General features: G+C 31.0%; 1 long non-coding RNA gene across 1 annotated transcript; it reads left to right on the forward strand.

Moving 5' to 3' along the window:
* The first annotated feature begins 4244 nt into the window (after positions 1–4244).
* On the forward strand, positions 4245–4670 carry LOC114367742. The gene is made up of 3 exons (XR_003657261.1): positions 4245–4273; positions 4361–4426; positions 4588–4670. It is a non-coding gene; the product is annotated as an uncharacterized LOC114367742 (long non-coding RNA).
* The last annotated feature ends 11179 nt before the right edge of the window (positions 4671–15849 follow it).

Genomic DNA, 15849 nt, shown 5'->3' on the forward strand with positions numbered 1-15849 from the left:
ATCATACAATTCCATATCCCTAAGTTCTTAACGTAAAATAATAAGTAACTAAGATATGTGTGGTCTAGATAGAGGGTTTCGTTGTGAGTTCTTCAGGGCAATAAAAGTTTTCCAAAAAACAATCAAAGGTAGGGTTCAAATTTTCCTTTACCTATGACATGCGTGGTCTAGATAGATAGTCCCGTTGTTTGACATAGAAAATTGAAAATGCACCTGCCAATAATGGATCACAGACCAAAAGTATCTCAATATATATTTAATTTCCCTTAAAACAGAACAAAGATCATGTTTAGAGTGTTCAATTTACAGAATATTAAATAATAATTCTTATTCAACATCTTTAAAGCCAAAACTAGAGTAGTGAGTATTATTCATGCACTTGCAAACAATATCATGGAATTTTTACGATAACCTAGACATTTGCAGCATATCAATCGCATTCACAGAATATCCAAATTTTGAGAACTACATTTGAATCATTCCAAGCAATCATGGTGAAGCATCAATCAAAAATTACATTCACGGTTTATGTTAATTCCAACAACAATCACTGATTCCTAAGTCCAAATAATAACAATAGTCACTACTATAAAAAGTATTTTCTATGACGGCGAAATGACGACGGTTTTCCAAGATCTATCTTAGTATATTAGGCGGTGACAATTTTATAAATGCGAGGTTTCTAAACAAAGAGATTTTATAAAAAACCATCTTTAAAACTATCATTTGATGATGGTTTCACTAAAATCGTCTTAGAATGATTGTTATTCTAAAATGATTTTCTAAAAATTGTCTTAGAAGTAAGTGCCCTTTAGTCTCTCACTTCACACTCACACTCCCATTCGATTACGGCTATGTACCATCTCAGCCAATGGCTCTATGACACCTTCCTCTCCTCTGACCCCCACATCCACCTGGTAGTCCTCTCCTTCATCCCCCTCCTCGTCAGCATCTACCTCTCCTACATCCACTCCCCGGAGCCACCGTCCCTCGTGGGGTTCGATGCCCCTTCGCAAACCCCAAAGCCTTGCCCTAACCCTCACCACACCACCCTCGCGGGATTCCCTTGTAGTGTGAGATTTTGTAGCCTTCGCTCAGAATCCTAGGGCAATGTCTATTGGAACCATTGAACTCCCACTCTCATGTTTCTCTTTTTGTCGCTTCCATAACCCTTCATAACCTCAAGCCACTCCTCCTCCTGCCTCCGTCGTAACTTGCCCAAACTAGTAACCATCTTCATCAATGCCGCCACCGGCCCACCACACCACCCTCGCGGGATTCCCTTGTAGTGTGAGATTTTGTAGCCTTCGCTCAGAATCCTAGGGCAATGTCTATTGGAACCATTGAACTCCCACTCTCATGTTTCTCTTTTTGTCGCTTCCATAACCCTTCACAACCTCAAGCCACTCCTCCTCCTGCCTCCGTCGTAACTTGCCCAAACTAGTAACCATCTTCATCAATGCCGCCACCGGCCCACATTTCTCCTACGATGATCTCATCCATCAAGCTAAAAACCTAATTTTCAACCTCACTTTTCTCGATCTGCATGCGATATCTCTATTTCCTCGATCTCTCCGATTTGCATGCAATATCTCTATTTCCTCGATCTCTCCGAACTGCACATTCTCTCTCTCTCTCTCTCTCTCTCTCTCTCTCTCTCTCCTCAATGGTGAGCTTCAAGCACTGAATTTAAATCCTTTGTTAGAATCACCGTGTAATTTTTCACAATATGAATTTATCTTTGAACGATTTCAACTTGTAATAACAGATTTTGCACTTCAATTGATGGTGGTTTCCATTTCGCATTCACATTCACTTGTGTAATATCTCATTAGTGATTCATTCTCAATAAATTTTTTTTTTGTAGTAGTTTATCTTTATAGTGATTAAAAGATTTTAGCCAAATGGAAGCTATGTTATTCTATGGTTCCTTCTCAGTCACATCACATTTGTCGATTCGTGATTCTATGATTTTAGAAATTTCTAAGGATTTAAAAAAATTTCTTAATATTTTTAATTTTGTTTTTGTTGCTTGCTTATCCAAATGTTTTAGCCTCTTAGTTATAACATCAATGTGTTTACATTGTAGGTGTAGAAGACAAAACAAGAAGGCAACACGATGCAATGCTATGTATGCTAGTAGTTCTGTAAATGTGACTAGTGTACCATCAATTAGTAGGAACAAGAATGATATGTATGCTACTATTTATGTAAATGTAACTAAGAAATACATATTGTAACAATCAATTAGCAAAATTGTTAATCTGTTTTTGACAAATTTTATTTTCTTTGTTCAATTTGGTTGTCAATTTATTAGAGTTTATGTTGGTCTGTAACCATTCATATGATCAGTTGAATTAGAATGAGATCTTGTTTTTCCATGTTCACTCTACTCTCGTATGAACACCACCAAGGTTACTCCTTACTATTTGTTCTAAATTATGATTCAACAGGGGATATTGATAGTGTGAAAAAACTGTTAAGAATTTTCAGTGAACTCGTAATTGCTTTTACATGCATAGTTTGTCATATGAAGTAGTGTGTTTTATTTCTTAAGCTAGGGACAACCTTTTATTCCTACTACGCTGGTTCACACCAAGTCTAATGGTTTCTAAAATGTGCTTGCACTTTAAGGTGATCCTCCATATTTGTATATCATATCACCCTAACTTTTATTAGGCAAATATCTTCATGAAAACCTTAAATAAGAAAAGGTTTCAACTGAAAACAGACTAACTCTTATAACTTTTCAGTTTTTCATTTATTGTTCCAAATGACTTCTCTATGATGATTAAACTTTAAGCTTAGTTTCATAAAATTTGGTGCCCACTGTTGATTTTGTTACATCATTTGTCTTGTCTTTTGAGTTCTGATTTGTTGATTGTTGAATGTCCATGTCTTTGCAGGCGAATCATATCAAGTCTTAATAGTAATATGGTGACTTTTGTCAATTACGGTAGCTGGCTATCCAAGTAATTGGTGCATAAAGCAGCTTTGAAATGTCTTTGTTCTTATGTAGGGAAGAGATTTAGAGGATCAAAGCCAATAATCTTGCTATCAGTCACAAAGAAGCTTTCAATACAGCTACAAAAAAAGTAAAGACCAGATCAAAATTACTGCAAATATTTTACCCTATTTAATCATGTATATAATCATAATCATCTTGATAAAAACATAATAACTTATAATTGTTTCTTTTTTAGTGGGGCCATTTTTCCCATATTCATTTTGGGCTGATGTTGGAGAGTAACAACCAAGCTAAGATGGAGAATGTAAGTATTAATTAAAGCATAATTATTTCTCTATGTATCACTTATATTAAGAGATAATAATTATGATCCCCCTCAATCAACATTTATTTAATTATATGTATCATAGCTAGGGAATCGAACCCTTGTTCCTTTTTTGTTCTTTCAATTAAAAATAATAAACACCTTATCCAAAAAAATTAGGAAAAAATAGTATCAATCAAGACAATTGCGTATTACTTTCTAATATAACATTAAATTTTTAATTGGAGGTTCAGGAAAGGTAAATGAGTAAATCTTAAAAGAAGAAACTATCTCCATAAAAAAAGTTTTAAAAAATAATACATAAGTTCAATATTTATTAAACCCTGATCATTTACTATATTGCGCATAACTTAAATATTATAAGATCTTTGGTACACAACTTTGGCTAATTAGATGATATTTTATTTCAGGTTTCTGAGAAGCATTTAATGTCAAGGGTTGCGCTATTGAATAAATGAAGGCTATCTTCATCATATCATAGGACTTGAGTTTCATTTGAGTCTATCAAGTAAACAATATCTTGACCTATAATGAGTTTTAAGGACAATCATCTCCTTTTCTTCGTTAGTGTACTTGTCACTACTTACTACTTGTTCAGTGAATGTTTTCACTTAATTTGAAGCAAGAATGCTAGTTTTCCTTGTTATCTTACAATAAGTTTTATCCTCTACCTGATTGAGATCAAGATAAAACATGTACGCTACTGTTTTAAGCTCGATCACATGAACAAATATCATTATCTTTTTTTAGTACTATTTCTGTGGAATTTTTTTGTCTTTGATGAGAACTTAAGTGAGAGGATCTCATAGAGTTCACAGATTAAGGGCACACATGATCTTTATTGAAACCATCTGTAGCTAGCTTATTTGAGTCATATGCCAATTGCTTGATCTGTGGTTCACCTTTCAGATTCCAAAGATAGACAAGATCTATTAAGTGAATGAAGGAAATGATAAAAATTGGGATGGCCCTACTACCAAGTATGTATAAATCTAATAGTGTTAATATGTTTCAGGCATTATAATGCAATTTGTGACATTTTGATTTCCTTTCCTACTCTTTCTTAGGTATGTGGAGAACTTCAAGTATCCAAAAGATGGTTCATCACCAAAGTCCCTAAGATATATTGGAAGGTATAGATAATTTGTAGATAATTTTCCCTTGCGTTATCATCATAAACATATTGTACTTGAATTTGACCACTCAATGATCGAGTCAAATGTTTGGGCACCTTCAACAAAATATATGTTTAATTTATGACTTTCCTCTGTCTGTGATTTCTATAACTTAATAGCATGGTGGCTGATGTTCACCGCACATTGCTTTATGGAGGTATTTTTCTGTACCCAGCTGATAAAAAGAGTCCAAATGGAAAACTTCGGTAAGATAATTTAATAGACTTCTCTATCTTCATGCCACTAGCCAAATATATGCCATCTACATGGATCTTGCTACTTGTATATCCATCAATTGGTGACTTCATCATTATTTCCCATTGTTCAATCATTTTAAAGTAGAATTATATTCTCTTTTATCTGTGACAAATCCCTTCAAATAATTATTATTAATTATATTCAATTATGGGTATCACATGATAATGTACATTACAGGCCATATTGCATAGATATATTATATGGCACTGAACTCCTTATGCATGAATGTTGAGATCTTATATTATAATAGGCATGATAATTCATTACATCAATGAAGCTTTGTGGAATATTTCATTCTTTCTTCATGTTATATGTTAATTAGAAAGTTGTTTCAATGATTTCATGCAGAGCCTATTCTCTAGTGACTACCACTCAGTTGGAACAATTTTTTTTAGGAGAATATATTGCTATACCTATAACAAGTTTTGTGGTTTCCAGAACATTGCATTTCAGCTGATATGCTTATGTTTTTTACTATTTTTTTTAAATCTTGATTAGTATGTTGTCACACCAATTCAATCTTATGGAAATGGTGATTCTAGGAAAAGAGCTATGATATTGCTTAAACACAAAGTTTTGAAGAACATAGTATAAAGACGCACTAAAATAGGCAGGGTCGCTGATCTTGCCCTTCCACCTAGAATTTTGTAAGTTGTTTTCTACATGGTTGTCTGTTCAATGTCAAATATTAAAAGAACACATGCTTATTTGTATACATTCTTGAAGGTTTCATTGAGAAGGGATTGCTTGGATATTAAAGAGCAAGATTATTATGAATCATTATACAATGAAAGTCAAGCACAATTTAATATGTATGTCACATTCTTTTTCTTAATGAAAACATTGTAAAGCATATTTTTCTTCATAGGAAAAAGCTATTGGTAGGTAGGAATTCCAGGACCTAGTCACATTATTCATGAAAGGATCATGATGGTAGAATTAATCATCTGTAATATGCTTGCTCTAGTATAATTAATAAAGCTATTGGTGTTTTCTTGAACATTGCAACAAATACTATCTTCTAACTGCATGATATTAGGCATTAAATATGGTTTAATTACAAACAAATGTTGACTTAAATATGACAAACAAAAAGTCTATTATTATTATAATATCAACTTTCTTTTTTTGCATGTTACTTGTATTTTATGTGATTTTAATAGTTAGTATTGAGTGTTGGTAGTTTTCTAGTTATATTTTTTGTGGATTCTTTTTGTTGATACATCCCTTAAACATAATTTGAATAGTCATATCTTTTCAATAATTTGGTGCTATAAATTCACTTTAACCATCTTAATTATAACTGATGACATCTAAAACGGATTGATTAGAACTTTTTTCATTCAATTAATTTTTCTAATTTTTTTTTAAAAAAATACATTCTAAGATGGTTTTTCCAAAAAAAACCGTCTTAGAATCCTCATCATTTTTAAAAATAAAAAAAAAAAATGATTCTAAGATGGTTCTTAGAAGGGTACATTTTTCTATAAGACGGTTTTTTATGAAACCGTCATCGAAAGTCAAGACTTTTGACGACATCGACTTCAAAGACCGTCTTTGATTGTACTTTACAACTGTCATTGTATTTTGTTTTTGCAGTAATAGTTAAATTCAAATCGAACAAAATCCTTTTCAAATCTCATTCGCGTGTCTGTCACTTTTCCAAGTAATCAAACAAAATACCTAATGATCCTTGAATCATCAAAGGTGAAAGAAACACAAATGAAATTGACTTCAAACAAAATTATAAAAGTAACACAAGAAAAAGAAATAGAAGCAGAAAAAGATCATAAAATCATGAAAAGTTCTTCAAAATGCCAAGGGTTTCATACTACCTAAGTGTTCAACCATAAGAAACAACTTCAATAATCAATTTAGATTCAGATTAGAAACTACAGACATAAATTCATGAAAAGAGATAGAAGAGGAAGAATCAGATTTAGAAACTTCAAACAAATCAATTGTCATTGAACTCGAAACAACAATGCACGATTTTGAAACATAATACTTCAAAGAACAAAAGTGCACTATCAATGGAGACGAATACAGTAAAAAATGCATAGAGCATTCGATCTAGGGTTGAAACCATCAAAAGTGTACTGTCAAGGGAGACGAATATGGTGAACAATGCACAAAACATTCAGATAAAGGGTTGAAGCCATAGAATCCGCTTGAGAGTAGAGAGAGAGAAAACACATGTCAAAGTAAGAGGGAAAGAGAGTGTGGTTGCACATTCTCTTAGATTTTGAGCATTTAGTTTTTAATTTTAGTTTTACCTACTATTAATTAAAAAGGTAAATTTTTACCAGCAAATATATATTAGCCACAATACCATATAGTTTTAAATATAAATTAGTAACAATTACTTATTTGTCGGCATACACTTGTCTTAAAAGATGTTTTTTCGGTAGTGCTAAGGAACAATTGTGAACATTTTAGTGAGGTTTATGTCTCTAATAAGTATTCAAGGCAAAGGACAGAGGTAGCTAGGCTTCAAGCTGAGGAGGGGTCAACAATAAAAACTCAATTTTTCATTAAACTGACTTAAGTTTGAATTTGATTATGTTGTTTAAAGAAATGTTTTACAAAATTCATTAATATCATTTGAAAGAATCTATTTGTGAAAACCGTTATTTATATATCTTCTAAGTTATATCAAATGATAGTTTTATCTTTCGAAAAAGATTTAGAAAAATTTTAAAATCACAATTAAATTCCTTCATATGATATTTGTCTTTACATTATCCCATATATGTTATTACTCCCCCTCAAATTGGTGAGTGAGCATTATGAACTTCCAACTTGGACATGAGATCATGAAACTTCAATGGTCCTACTAGAAGTTTCTTGATACTTCCATCTATGAAAACAAGCTTTTTCTTCTCGCATGTAGAGCCATTCTCATGGATGGTCAACTGCAATAATAATCTTCTCCTTTAAGTGGGACTGTTACCAGCAACGTTCATGGGTTATTTTATTATCCAAGTTAATTTGGTGAAGAAGGCGTAATGATTAATTGTCTAGAGGCATTCTTCTTCTTTGAATCCTCTTGAGGCTTTTTTCTTCTTAGGATCATTATTTAATGTTAAAAAATATGCTTTTTGTTTAATCAAATGTATGATCTTTCTTCATTTTGAAGACATGGTGATTAGCTTTCTGGAGGCATTTCTTTTTCTCTAAATCCCGTGAGTCATTTTTCTTCTTAGGATCATTATTAACCAGCTTTGATACCCCATTAAAAGACAAATTCTTGCTATCATTAGAGATATGTTTCTTCTCTGATTTGAAAGCATGATGATTAGCAGTCTGAAGAGATAAAAGATAAACTAAAAGATAAAAATCTTTTTTTCTAAAGAAAAAAGAAAGATATAAATCTCAACACTCCCTCGTCAAGTTAGAGCCTTGGGAGAATATGAACCTAACTATTTACATTCAAAATGCAAAATCATGTTGTTCATCTTTATCATAAATGAGAAATCATATACCAAATTAGATAAGCAACCAATAATCACATATATGTTATTATAGAGACTAGATAGAATTATAATTTCATTAATGAATGTAGATTTATAAGAGAGATATATATATAGAGTGTTATAGAATAACAAACTCTATGATATCTACAACTTGAATTTAAACTCTAACAACTTGTAACTAATTGTTCTACTATATCAATAGTCCAACATGCTCACGCAAGATGATAGTGGTGGAGACAACACCAATCTTATATATCCATCAAAAATTTGTGACACCAAAGTGTAAGAGCTTTGGTGAGAAATTCAGCACATTAATGACTAGAAGGAACATGGAAAACCTACAAAGCTTAACCACCTAATAAAGACAGAAACTAACAAAGCTTAACCATTAAGAATAAACCACTCAAGGAAAAATCTATGGAATAATAAACTCTAAGATATCTATAACTTGAATTTAAATACTTGTAACTAATTGTTCTATAATATCTAGAGTGAAATGCGTCCCCACAAGATGATGGTGGTGAAGACAACACCAATCTTATACATCCATCAAAAACTTGTGAGGTAAAAATGTAAGAATTTTGGTGAGAAAATTCATACGTTGATGACTAGATGGGACATGGGAAACCTTTAAAGCTTAACCACCCAATAAAGGCATAAGTTATTAAAGCTTAACCATTAAAAGTAAACCACTCTAAGACAAAGCTAAAACCAAAATCTGAATGCTTAACCACCATACAAGACAAAAGCTAAAACTATTAAAGCCAATAGTTACTCCCCATCAACCAATCTTCATGGAACTACAACATTTCCACTAAAAAACACATCCATATTTAAGAAAAGCAAACTCAATAGTAAGATCTCATGTTTGAGCTATAAGAACACTTAGTAATTTCCTTCAATTTCCTTCTAATGTGCAGTTAATTACCTAAACTAAACTACATGTGCCATTATATTATTACTCTTTTAATTTAGTCACTAAATTAGTCATTGAAAATTTAAAAGTTTCATTATATTAGTCTTCCGATCCAAAAAGCTATTTACCAAATTAGTTCTTAAGCTTTCTTTTATCAACACTTTAATACTCCATATATAAGGATTGATGCAATCCTACCCCGCAAGGGCATTGGATAGAAAACTCCAAGTAGATTGGGCCAGAGATGCAAGAGAAGGCCCTAGGGTTCTTATGAGCCTTAGGGTAGATTTCGGGCCCATGGGCTAAGTACGAGCCCACTTATCTTTGTAAATATTAGATTAAGGTTTCATTATTTTTGGGCCTTGTATTTAGGGCTCCATAATGTAGGTAGGGTACCCTAGAAATATAGGATTTTTCAGCCCTTGTATTTTAGGGCACCTAGACTAGTTTTTGTATTAGGGGTAGTTTTGTAATTTCACATGCACTAAGTGGATATTTGATGTGTGTGGTTGGAAATAAATTTAATTGAATTGGTAGAAGCCCAATCCAATTAAATTTTAGAGGGGGAGGTGAGCATTTGCTTACTACACCCCATTGCCACATCATATAGTCACACTTTGTGCATGTCCTTCATGCTTTTCATGCCTCATGACACCTAAGCACACTTAGTGGAGAATCTTGGAATTGATCTTGGATTAGTGGGCTGAACCATAACTAAAATTCACTAATCATAATTAGTGAAATTTTGGCTCCAAAGTTTGGCTCCACAAATTCAATTTCAAATTCAAGTGAAATTTGAATTTCCCTCCAATTTTGTGTGACACTTAGGCTATAAATAGAGGTCATGTGTGTGCATTTTTTTCAACTTTGATCATTTGAATATTAACTTCAGATTTCAGAGCTCTTTTTGAGCACAAAATTTCGTGCTCTTCTCTCCCTCTCCCTTCATTCATCTCCTTCTTCCTCCAAGCTCTTATCCATGGCCTCCTATGGTGGTGAGCTTCTTCTAGACTCATCTTCTCCTTGAAGTGGCGTCTCCTCTCTCTCTTCCTTCTCCATTCCACTGCCATTTATCTTCCAAGAAGCAAAGGAATCCATTGATGAAGAAGATCCTAGGCCTACAAGCTCCAATGGAGCTTGCATCAAGGATGAATTTGATGGTATTTTAATTATTAAGAAATTATTTGTAAAATTATTGTGATGCCCTTTTAAGTTTTTGGGAAATTTATTTAGCAACTAAATTTTTTAAGAGATTAATATAGTCGCGCTTGTAAGTTGTAAACTTTAAAACACAAGCTTGAGGGTTTAATCTATTAATATCTTTAGAGGTTACTTAAAATATACATTTTTTTTACTATACTTTCACATATAAACTTTGTATTGTATCCAAATTTGTTCGTTTGTCATAATTTAGATATTTAATTGCTATTTAAAATGTATAACTTTATGCTTACACGTTCGATGCTTCAATGTTGTTTCCAGACATAAAGCCTTTAAACCCTAAAAATTAGCATTTTCATTACATGATTACTGTTGGAGGTGCCACACTCAATCTATTATTTTATAATATGATCTAGAGTAGGGGTGTAAGCGAGTCGGTTTGGGTTGGGTTTGGTCAAATCCATGACCCAACTCAGTTAAATTTGAATTGGTTTGGGTTGATTTTCTAAGGAAAAAAAATATAACCCAAAACCAATCCGTTGGTAAACAGTTTGGGTTAGGTTGGATCAAAGGGTCAAAAACATTTAATTTTGTCTATTTTTTTAATATGAAATATTTTTTATAACCTAAAATTTTTATTAAATGAACCAAACACAATTATTTCTTGTTAGATTTTTATTAAAAACAAAATTTTGTAATGCTGCTACACCCCACTCCATTCCATTGACTCCTATATATCTATTTACCTATGGAGATGAGAAATTAAGCATACCATATTCAAGATAAGGAATTGCAATAAACATAGTGAGGATGAGTTTCAAACACTTTTTTCTACCAAAACCAATGGGACACTATGAGACCTACTCTTTGTTAATAGATTTGAAATATTTTTAGAAGCTCATCTAAAGTTACTTTAATCAATAAATAAAACTCTTGTCGCTTTGACCATGAAGGTTAAGGATACATTGATGCTTACTCAATTCAGGTCAATAAGTCTACGTAATCAATAGTCAATAGTATTTGATTTTTTTAAATAATAATTTAATACGAATGAATGGGTCAATGGGTTAGCGGATTCATATATTAAAACTAGAGACCCAACCCAAAACTCAACGGGTTTGATTGATTCGGTTCGAGTCTGACCCAAACACAAAAATTACTCATCCCAAACTGTTTGGTTAGTTTTAGTCAATTCGGGTTCGCGAGTGACCTGCATCCGATTAAAACCCTAATGTAAAGGCTTTAACCTTCTTTTTCTAAATAATATATCCAACATTTACTCCTCCAAAGAAAGAAAAAATATTCTTCTCAACTTGGACAACCACTATTACAAAAAAAGCTTTCTACATCGGTTATTTGATATTTTTCACGATGGTTTTCAATCGTCTTTGAAATCATCATGGTGGAAAGTTAACACTTTCCACAATGGTTTTTAAACTGTCTTAGAAACTCGATTCTAAATCAGTTTGCATGGAAATTGTCTTAGAATGTTTTTGTTCAAAAAAATAAAAAAAAAAATTGAAGATTCTAAAATAATTTTTCAGACGTCTTAGAAAGTTTAGTTTCTAAGATAATTTTGAAATAATTGTCTTAAAAAGTCTAGTTTCTAAGATGGTTTTTAAAGAATAGTCTTAGAAAGTCTACCTTCTAAGATGGTTTTTCAAATAATCGTCTTAGAAAGTCCACTTTCTAAGACGATTTTAAGGAACTGATGTTGTTTTATTTATTTTTTTCTTTTTTTTAATGTTTATTTAGCACATAATTAAAAATTGTTAATTTTATAATAATTATTTTACAGAATAAAAATAGAATTTAATTAAAATGAAACTAATAAATGGTATATAGATTTTTTACTATTTATCACGTAATTAAAAATTGTTAATTTTTATAATAATTATTTTTTTAAAAAAAATCATATTTAAAATAATTTCTAATTCACAGGGTGTTTAGAAATTAAACTCAATAAAATATATTACACTTTACTCTTTTGGGCAAGAAAAAGGTAAAAGAAAGAAATGTACAAACAAGAAGTATATTCCTCTTAGCTTCTTTTTATACATCAATTTTTAAAAAATTGACCTAAATATCACGATGCTAAAACACGATTTTTAAATAATGAACAAGCTATATAACTTGTGTGTACGTAAGCCAAGAGAATAGAATATTAAGGGGGTTATTATATTTGGATGCTTATATGATTTAATTATTTAATTGTATTTGAGATCAGTTATTCATTCTTAAAGAAAGCAAATAATCTTTGTGTTCTTTCACGTTATCTATTTCCATCAAGTGGCTTGAGACCGGAAACTATGTTTGTGTACACATAATGGTTATTCATGAAGAATATCTTGGACTAAAAGTTTAAAGTAGTTATATAATGCAAATTTTTAATATATTCATTTGTGTCATGTCTAAAAGCATTAGCATATATAATTTTTTTTCGTTATGTCATAGTTAAAAAATAAACGTATCTTTCAATAATATAGTATAAATTACATATAATTAATTCTTATAACAATATAGTGTAGTTAAAAAGATTTATCTAAATCAAATTAAAAAATTAACAACCCCTGTGCTCTATTTTATAATAGAGGAGGTCCCGTGCTTTAATTTGCATGGGAGCAAAAATGAATACTCAATCCAGATTGATTGAGAGCATATATTTTCAATAATTTTATAAAAATGAATGGTACAACTATCATTTGGCCATACTTTAAAAAGTTACTGACAAGCCGTTTAGCAGAAGAAGAAAAAAATATAACATGACATTTGATATTCGAAGTGGAGATATTCATTATAAGTATAGATTACTCGCTATAATTTAAGTTTTTTTGTGAATACTTTTACAATTTAAGTAAAACATAGAAATAGAAATTAAAATTAATATATTAGACAATGATTAAACTATAAAATAGATATAATTGCTTAAAAATATAATATAAACACAGAAAGAAAGAAATAAAAAGCGGTGTACTTTTTTGTAAAAAATATCAAATTATTTTAAAAGTACAAATAACTTAATATATAAAAATTGACATATATTTATAATAATTTTAGAGAAAAAAGTTATGCATTGATAGTATAAATTATTAACTTTTATAATAATTATTTTAAAGTAATTCATATAATAATTTATAATTAAATATTATTGTAAAATATTTTACACGGTTAATATATACACATATATTAAACTCATAATTTTATAGAATTTGATTAACATATTAAGGTTTAGATCAAACATAAATTATATTATACTCGTCATCTTATTTAATATCATTTTGTACTCATATTAAATTTCATCAATTGAATATTTAAAAATAAATCAACCTTATATGATATGAATCACGTGAAAGTGAAAGTAACAAGAGGAATATTAACGCCAGCTGCAGGGACACCTGTAATGCTTTGTGGAAAAGTTGTATGTAGCTTATTCAGATCGACAACACACTCTTGAGGTGACGATGAACCACTTATCACGAAAAGTAGTTTTATTTGCTTGCTTTTGGTTCTGTCCATTTGATTATTTCGTTCTTTGTATTATAAAATTTGTGGAATCTTGAATTCTAGATGTCCATCATCGTATGTAATATAAAATACGGAAAATGTCTTCTTTAAGACACGCAATATTTTCTTCAATTGTCAACTGTCTATATCCAGTTATTATTTAGGCTTCCTATAAAATTTTTGTAAATATCTATATATATAAAAATAAAATATATTCATTTTTTTCAAATAAGTTAAAATCAATTTGTAAATTTAAATTTTTAGAGATTAGATGAGAAAATTTATATAAAATTTATTTTTTCTAATAAGTTAAAATTAATTTGTAAATTTAAATTTTTAGAGAGATTAGATGAGAAAATTTTGATCAAATTTAATATATAAATTAATTTTAACATATTAAAATTTTAACTTATTTTATTTTATCTTATTACTTTCTTTTCTAAAAATACTTACAGAAAAGTTTATTTAAACAAGACGTTAATAACTTCTAATAAAGAACCCACGGGAGAAATTTACCCACTTTTTTTTCCATTTCTTAATATTAATATTATTTTTTGTTTTAATTTGAGCACCAGTTGAGCCTCAGTCCTTAAACTTTCACCAATTTATTTTAGTCCCAAAATTTTTATTTAACTGATCTTGGTGCTTAATATATTTTTTAGTTTATTTTTTTGATCTTAACTATCATCAAGTCTCTTTGTTAAATGATGACATAATAACTAATTTTTTTTACCATTTTTCTAGTGGTTAAAAAGCCATCAGAAATTGCTTATCTAAAAAACCTACAACATGAGTACCATGAATTTCAACACCAGGGCACACCACCATGACCACATTCCTTTGGTTCTCCAAGCTATTTAGTGAACATAAAGGGAATCAAATGTCTCAAATGCTACGCTTTAGAGGAAGGTGCATCGGGTGTACAAGTAGAGCTTATTGCCCCTCTCGTATGCATCCAAAACCTCTTCAAAATCATTGCAACACAAAAACAACACACTCAAATTGTTGTTTAAGTAAACGATTGAAGTAAAAATCGGAGCAAAGTGAGGAAAGACTGGTGATAGTGGGTGAAGAAAACACTAAGTCATAGGAAGACATGAGGAATGTAATAAGTAAGATGCTCAAGACAATTAAAAAATTTTGTGAAGGAAAAATTATTATAACTTGGTGATTGAAGGAGAAAATATTTGAGAAGTTTGTTATGGAAGAATGGAGGAGCTTGGAGGTGAGCAGGTCAGGTGCATATGTGTTGAAGGAAAAATTAAAAAGTTTGTGAAAAAAATGAGAGAGTGGAGTGTGAATGAGTTTGGTGATGGAGTAAAGAAGCAAAAAGATATTGTAGAAAAAAAATGAATGAGCTTGTGGGACTTAGTGAGGAGGAGTTCAATCAAAGGCAAAACCTTTATGGAGAGTTTTGAAAGGTAGCTTCCAATAACGAGTCTATATCAAGACAAAAATATAGATGTAGATGGGTAAAGGAAGGGGATCAAAATTCAAAATACTTTCACCCTTAGGTGAAATGGAGGGGGGGGGGGGGGATAATATGTTTGGAGGGGTAGAGGTTGACAAAAGTTGGGTGGTTAATCCTATAGAAGTAAAGGAAAAAGTAAAGAGGTCTTTTATGAGTAGATTCAAGGAACAAGGAGAAACAAGACCAAAGCTAGATAGGTTGATGCTTTCACAAATTACTATTGATGAAAGCCTTATACTTGTGGTTAGTTTTGAAGAGAAGGAAGTCAAAGATACCATTTGGGAGTGTGATGGAAAAAAGAGTCTGAGGCCGGATAGTATAAATTTTATCTTCTTGAAGCGGTTTTGGGAAATTATGAAGGGAGATTGGATGAGGTTAATAAATGAATTCCATGCAAATGGTGTGCTACCGAGAGGGTGTAATGCTTCCTTTATAGCACTTATCCCTAAAGTGAAGGCTCCACAATCTTTGGAGGAATATGGACCTATTTCCCTAGTGGGGTGCATGTACAAGATATTAGCAAAATTGCTTGCTAATAGATTAAAAAGAGTGATGCATGTGATCATAGATCAAAGGCAAAGTGCGTTTTTGACAA

This window comes from Glycine soja, chromosome 9, assembly GCF_004193775.1.
Source record: "Glycine soja cultivar W05 chromosome 9, ASM419377v2, whole genome shotgun sequence".
Lineage (NCBI taxonomy): Eukaryota > Viridiplantae > Streptophyta > Magnoliopsida > Fabales > Fabaceae > Glycine > Glycine soja.